Source organism: Theropithecus gelada, chromosome 1, assembly GCF_003255815.1.
Source record: "Theropithecus gelada isolate Dixy chromosome 1, Tgel_1.0, whole genome shotgun sequence".
NCBI classification, from domain to species: domain Eukaryota; kingdom Metazoa; phylum Chordata; class Mammalia; order Primates; family Cercopithecidae; genus Theropithecus; species Theropithecus gelada.
The window spans coordinates 78,216,900-78,224,052 of NC_037668.1; the positions used below are offsets into that span (position 1 = coordinate 78,216,900).

At 41.8% G+C, this 7,153-nt stretch overlaps 1 pseudogene; it reads left to right on the forward strand.

The window, feature by feature from the left end:
• The first annotated feature begins 2,158 nt into the window (after nucleotides 1-2,158).
• Nucleotides 2,159-3,053, forward strand: LOC112610106 (annotated as a pseudogene).
• Nucleotides 3,054-7,153: the final 4,100 nt, after the last annotated feature.

The window sequence follows — 7,153 nt, forward strand, 5'->3', positions numbered from 1 at the left end:
ATAAGTAGATTTTTAGCACCCACTCTATTCCAGGCCCAATGTTAGGGGTTGTGGGGAATACAAGAAGGAAAATGCACAGTCTCTGATCTCAAGGAGCTACTGGACACTCATAACAAGAACTCAAGGTGGTGTGCAGTAGAGGGACAAAGCAGGGACAAGCCTTGTGTGGTGAGGGTTTGGGGGAGGGAAAGATGTGGGCAGCTTCTTGAAAGAGGTAGTATTTGAGCTCTCATTAGAGATGACTGGTCTCCAACAGGTCCATGTGGGATAGAGAGGGGATTCAAGGTAGAAAGATATCATGAGCAAGAACATGGAGGGGGAAAATTTCGGGGCCTGTTTGGTAAAGTAGATATTTCGATTTGCCTGGAATATATAGTACCAGTAGGCTGTAGAGGAAATACCACCAAGTGATTTCAGCCTTTGGAGTAAAGCACCTTGAATGGAAGGATGATAAACTTGCTCCTATTCTGTTGAGGGAAAGTTTTTGAAGAAGACCAAGGATAACATGACCAAAATACCTTCATAGAAAGATTAATCTGGCAGGGCGAGAAGAATGGATTAAAATGGGAAGAAACTGGGGCACAAATAGGTCACAATGAAATGCCATTTCACATTCACTAGATGGACCAAAATTAGGATGTCTAATAACACCAAGTGTTAGGGGAGATATGGAGCAGTGGAAATTCTCAGACACTGAGGGTGGGAGTATTAATTACTATAGCCGTTTTAGAAAACGATTTGGCATTATCTTATATAACCAAACATTTGCATATGTTCTCTGCGACCCTATATCCCAGCAATTTCGCCCCTAGACCGGTATTCTCCAGAGCAGCAATTCTCCAATTGTGGTCCAGGGACTTGAGACTTTTTCAGGGGATCCATGAGGTCAAAACTATTTTCATAATATATTTGAAAAGTATTATTTGACTTTTTACTCTTGTCTCACAGGTGTACAGTATTTTTCAGAAGATGCATGATGGATGATATTGCAACAGATTGACCATGGATGCAGATACAAGAATTCAGCTGTCTTCTGTTAAGCCAGACATTAAAGAAGTTTGCAAACATGTCAACAATGTCACTCTTCTTCATTTGTCTCAGAAAATACAGTTATTTTTCATTTAAAGTGTGTGATTTATGTTCACATATAATGAGTTTCTTATCATCATTTTAAAATGAATTAATAAATATGTTTTTCTCAGTTTTAATTTCTAATATAGTGAATATCTTTAGATATAACTCACATAAACAAAAGCTCTTTGGGATCCTGACACTAAAATGTTCGATAGCCACTGCCCCACACAAACTCCTGCACATTATTCTGAGGCTGTGAACAATGAGGCCTGTAACAGTACTGTCTTAGCTAAATATTTGTAGTGGCAAAAAGTGAACACAACTCAAATGTCCACAGACAGGAGAATGGACAAAATAAATTGTATATTTATTTTGGTATATTATACAGCATTGAATATTATAATATTATATTACACAGCACTGAAAATAAATGAACTACAGCTTTAGAAAAAAATAGATAAATCTTAGAAAAATACATTGGTAAAAACAAGACAGGTCCAGAAGACAACAAACATTATACCATTTTTACAAAGTTCAGAAACAAACTAAGCTAAATATGTAACTTAAGAATACATACATATGTGATAAAGCTTTTTTTAAACAAGAAAATAATAAATAACACAATTCACCCTGTTGGGTGCAGTCTGAGGATTAAGTTAAAGGAGGAGCACATACCTGGTGTTGATAATGTTCCAATTCTTAAATTGGGTTGTGACTGATAGGCAGCCATTTTACTATTATGCTTCATAATTACATAAATAATACATATACTCTTTTGTATCTACCAAATATGATCTTAAAAAGATAACCCTAGCACCCAGACTGTGGCCTCTAAATACCATTTCCCACTAAACAAACACAAAGGCTCCTTGGAGAGGCGGATTGCAGTTCTGGGACAGGAAAGGTACAAAATGGTACATCTTGTCATTCTAGAAAGCAGGAAAGCTAGCAGAGACTACTGGGATAACAATCAAAAGGGCTCGGAAGCCAAGTTGAAGAGATTTCCATTAGCCAAAAACGGGATAATGTGAGTGTCAATAAGGATAAAAACTGAGCTTCTCCTCCGAGAAAACAAAAACTGGTGGATGACGCTGGTGCGTCATCCCCAGGAGGCCCTGGGGACCTGGGGATGGGGAAACTCAGTGGCTTCTGTGGAGGTTTCGGCAGTGGCATCTGGGGGGACCGGGGTCGCGGCCATGTACCGGGCCCGGGCTGAAGCCACGGAGCTGGCGGAGACAAGGCCAAGGATAAGGGGTGGATGCCCATCACCAAGCTGGGCCGCTTGGTCAAGGACATGAAGATCAAGTCCCTGGAGGAGATCTATCTCTTCTCCCTGCCCATTAAGGAATCTGAGATCATTGACTTTTTCCTGGGGGCCTCTCTCAAGGAGGAGGTTTTTACAGAAGCAGACCTGCGCTGGCCAGCGCACCAGGTTCAAGGCGTTTGTTGCTATCGGGGACTACAATGGCCATGTCAGTCTGGGTGTTAAGTGCTCCAAGGAGGTGGCCACTGCCATCCGTGGGGCCATCAAACTGGCCAAGCTCTCCATTGTCCCCGTGCACAGAGGCTACTGGGGGAACAAGATCGGCAAGCCCCACACCGTCCCTTGCAAGGTGACAGGCCACTGCAGCTCTGTGCTGGTGTGCCTCATCCCTGCACCCAGGGGCACTGGCATCATCTCGGCACCTGTGCCCAGGAAGCTGCTCATGATGGCGGGTATCGACGACTGCTACACGTCAGCCCGGGGCTGCACTGCCACCCTGGGCAACTTCGCCAAGGCCACCTTTGACGCCATCTCTAAGAGCTACAGCTGCCTGATCCCCGACCTCTGGAAGGAGACTGTATTCACCAAGTCTCCCTGTCAGGAATTCACTGACCACCACATCAAGACCCATGCCAGAGTCTCCATGCAGCGGACCCAGGCTCCAGCTGTGGCTACAACATAGGGTTTTTATATAAGAAAAATAAAGTGAATTAAGACTGAAAAAAAAAAGGATAAAAACTGAAATGGATTGAAACATATCTCATGTATTTAAACCCATATGAACTCATTATGAGTTCATAATGATACAAAGTAATCTCACTGGTTACCTTTGAATAATGCTAGAGAACAAATTCATTATTTTAAAAGCAGAAAACAAATGGGGAGAATCAAGCATTTACCCTGCCTTTCTTGAATGAACAGTACCTCAGGGTAACCAAGTAGTTTATGAAAGGATGTTACCCTTTATAAAAGTCCAGCTAACAAACAAAAAATGATAAACTATTATGGCTAGGTGCAGTGGCTCACACCTGTAATCCCAGCACCTGGGGAGGCCAAGGTGGGCAGATCACTTAAGCCCAGGAGTTCAAGACCAGCCTGGGCAACATGGGGAAACCTCGTCTCTACAAAAAATACAAAAAACTAGCTTGCCGTGGTGGTGCACGCCTGTAGTCCCAGCTACTCGGGAGATTGAGGTAGGAGGATCATGTGAGCTGGGAAGTCGAGGCTGCAGTGAGCCGTGATCATATCACTGCATTGGAGCAAGACTTTGTCCAAAAAAAAAAAAAAAAGAAAAGAAAAAGAAAAAGAAAGAAAGAAAGAAGAAAGAAAGAGAGAGAGAAGAAAAAGAAAGAAGGAACGAAGGAAGGAAAGAAGGAAGGAAGGAAGGAAGAAAAAAAGAAGGAAAGAAAGAAAGAGAGAGAGAGAGATATTACTCATATGCAAATTCTGAAGATATAATGGATCTAGTCAATATTCATCAATGGCTGCTAATAACAAAAAGAGAGATGACAATAGCAGTTTGTGCTCCTTGGTAAAAGTTTACAGCACCACCTCCGAGGCATTCTTGCCAAAAATCAAATCTGAATCTGATGAGACCTCTAGATACAACTAGTGATATACAGGAAACTCAGGGAACAGATGAACACATTAAACACCACCATGGGACTCATTCAGCAAAATCCAAATGTGGAAAACGGATAAACAACCCAGTTTCTTCAACAAATACAGAGCTGAGGAAAAATAAAAAGAGGGATGAGCGTATACATTAAAAACGAATAAAGACACTATGAGCCAATTGCAACGTACGAAATTATTGGGATCCTGAATCAAACAAATTGTAAAACAATAAAATAAAATTTTAAGTTAACCTAGGAAGTTTAAATACTATACATTTTATAATATTAGGGAGTTTTTTGTTACATTTAGGTATGGTAATGACATTATAATTATATATTTTAATGCATCATTATATTGATAGATGTGATGATATGCTGCTTGGGTTTTGTTTCAAAACAACCTGGAGGCAGGATTAGGATGAGAATAGTGAGCAGCAGCAGGTGAAACAAGATGGGCCACGGGCTGATAACTGTTGAAAGTCACTGACAGGTGCATTGGGTTCATCAGGTTATTCTCTCTGTTGTTGTATAAGTTTGAATTTTCCATAATAAAACATTTTTTAGAGAGCAGAGACAAAATAAAAATATTTCCAAACAACAACAAAAGAGAGATAATGAAGAAGTTGCAATTGTTCAGATGGAGGCCAGTGATGCCATGAAGACAGAGCAGAAGCAGCCTGGAAATGCTGACTCTGAGATCATTGTTTAAACATCCAACCAGAAATCAGTGCGTCTTGGAAAGATCATCTCTGGGTCACTAAAGAAAAACATCAAAACTAAACAAACAAACAAGTTACAACACTGCCATGGAGATCCTGTCCTTAATGCTTTTTATCCTGGAAAGTGGTTGTTTATCTCTCCCTTGTGTTTCCTGTCCATAAGCCAGATCTGCTTCTGTGACAAACAGTTTCCCCAGTCCCATGGTGACTCAAATGTGATGCAGCAGTTGATACCTTGGAAACCATTGGAAAAGGGAGGAGACCCTGATGGGGGTCCCAGAATGCTTCTCAGATTAAACGACTTCTACTGCCAGAGAGAACCTGAAGCCTACAGAGCTGAGGTCACTCACTAGTGCCCAGTCGAGCCACCTGAGAAATCAGGGAATGGAGAGTCAGTCAGAGGACCCTGGAGCTGAGCCCAGCCCTGCACTCCCTGGGCAAGTGACCCTAGAAAGCCTTTGATTCCTCATTTGTAAGGTGGGGCCTGCAGTCACACATGTATCACACAGCAACATGCAAGCACACATGGCGTGTAAACTGCTGAGCACGTTACAATTCCTGAATGGTGGTTATTCATTATTTAGACAATTCAAGCCTGGTGCCTCCTACCCAAGGCCATTCTACCGTGTCATCACCAACAACAGACATGACCTGAGCATCTACTCAATACCAAGTATGAGTCTTCTCTCCTTTCTTTCCTGGTCTTCTGTGAGACACTATCAGTCTTCTCCTTGCTAATGAATCCTGCCCCAAAATAGCCTGGGGACTGAGTCTCCACTACCTGAAGAGGTGCCAGAATGAGCACAGACCATGGCCTCTGCCTTATATTGGGCTTCCTAGAGACAGATGCTAGAACTAAGAGTTGTGTGCCGAAGGCTCATTGGAGAGTGCTCTTTGGAGTCGCACTTGCAGCTGGGCATGGGGCCAAGCTGACCCATTATGAATTGCAACCATCTCAGTCTATCCTCTATGGAACTTTGGAGCTAGGGTGGCCCCTCAGACTTGTCTCAATTTGGGGAAAGAAGGTTGGGCTTTTATATTCCTGCCTCAGCCAATCATGCTCACAGCAACCCCTGAAGGGAAGAGTATGCTAGAGTGAGGCAGTTCCCATAGCCAATGGCAATTTCCAGTGAGCTGCTGCAGGACTAGCCAGCAACCAAAATCCCAGCAGGTGGGGGGTGCTTTGTCGACCCTGGAGAGGGGATCTAGACAGAAACACCATAGTATCCACTACAGCCTCAGAGAGACCTGAATTTCAAACTTGCTTCTGTCACTTAGCTTTGTCACCTTTGTGGAGATCTGCTGCTTACTGGATATTGGGAGTCTTAAATAAAAAAAGACTGGATAAAATTATCTGGATAAAAAGGAATTGGATAAAAATTTAACTTTAAGGCTTATCTGCTTGCCTTCTCTATACTCTCTCCCCTTAAAATGACAGGAAAAGAGAAGATATAAACCCATGAGGACAGGAAGAAAGGAAGAGGAGTCATTTATAGATGAGAGAGTTCAACAAATTTCTATAAGATTAAAGGGAGATGGAGGTGTGAGTGGTAGAAGCCACAACACAACCTAAGCTTTCATGATCCACCAACACTAGGTGAGCATTCTCAGGAGAGCCACACCCGCTGTTCTCTCTACAAACATTATGGGCTAGAAACCTTGCCAGGTAGGCTGTTCCTTCGAATGCCCAAATACGTCTCTTCCAGTTAATCTATCTGCTTTCCCAGAAACAATTGCTTATTCCCAAACTTGTTTATGCCAGTGGTACTTGCTTTTGTAATTATGTGATTCCATTTAATATTAATAAACCAATAAAATATGGTTGTAAAAAGGGAGTTGTTTTATGAAAACTATGTTGAACGCTTTGAAAGACTCAATGAAAGCAGATTGCCATTAAAAAAAAAAAATGTTTATCTGAGTTATAAGCAGTTGAAACAGACTTGGAGGAAATCACATAAATCTAGAAGGAATCTGTACTCAGATTGTTCCATAAGTTCCTTTTAAGTTTTAGTTGCACAATAAAGGTGAACCTGGAAACGGTCGACAATGTTTTATGCATTGGGATTTGTGCAAGAAAGACCTTATAGAATTCCAACTAACAGGTCCGTCCTCAAAGAAAATGGAATAAGCATCTGTATGTTTTCAGTCAAAATAAAATAAAATCATTTTTAATGATTTCTTGCTTGAAACAATTTTTTTTGATTAGCCAACTGGTTTCTATTGAGTTAGATAAGACCTGCAGAAGATGTGCCAATGAGAAGAAAGGCAACTGCCTGTAGAGGGGAAAAGGGCATGAGCTTTTAAGGCCAGAAAGGGCTGAAAACAGCAGGATTAACTGAGAATCTGCTTAGGGAACAGCCAAATCCCCCTGCCCCAGCCCTCTTCCCACTCTATAAAGAACATGGCAGTGACTCCAGACCAACCACTATATGCCAGGTTAAAAACTTTACATAAACTCAACAACCCATGCAATACTATTC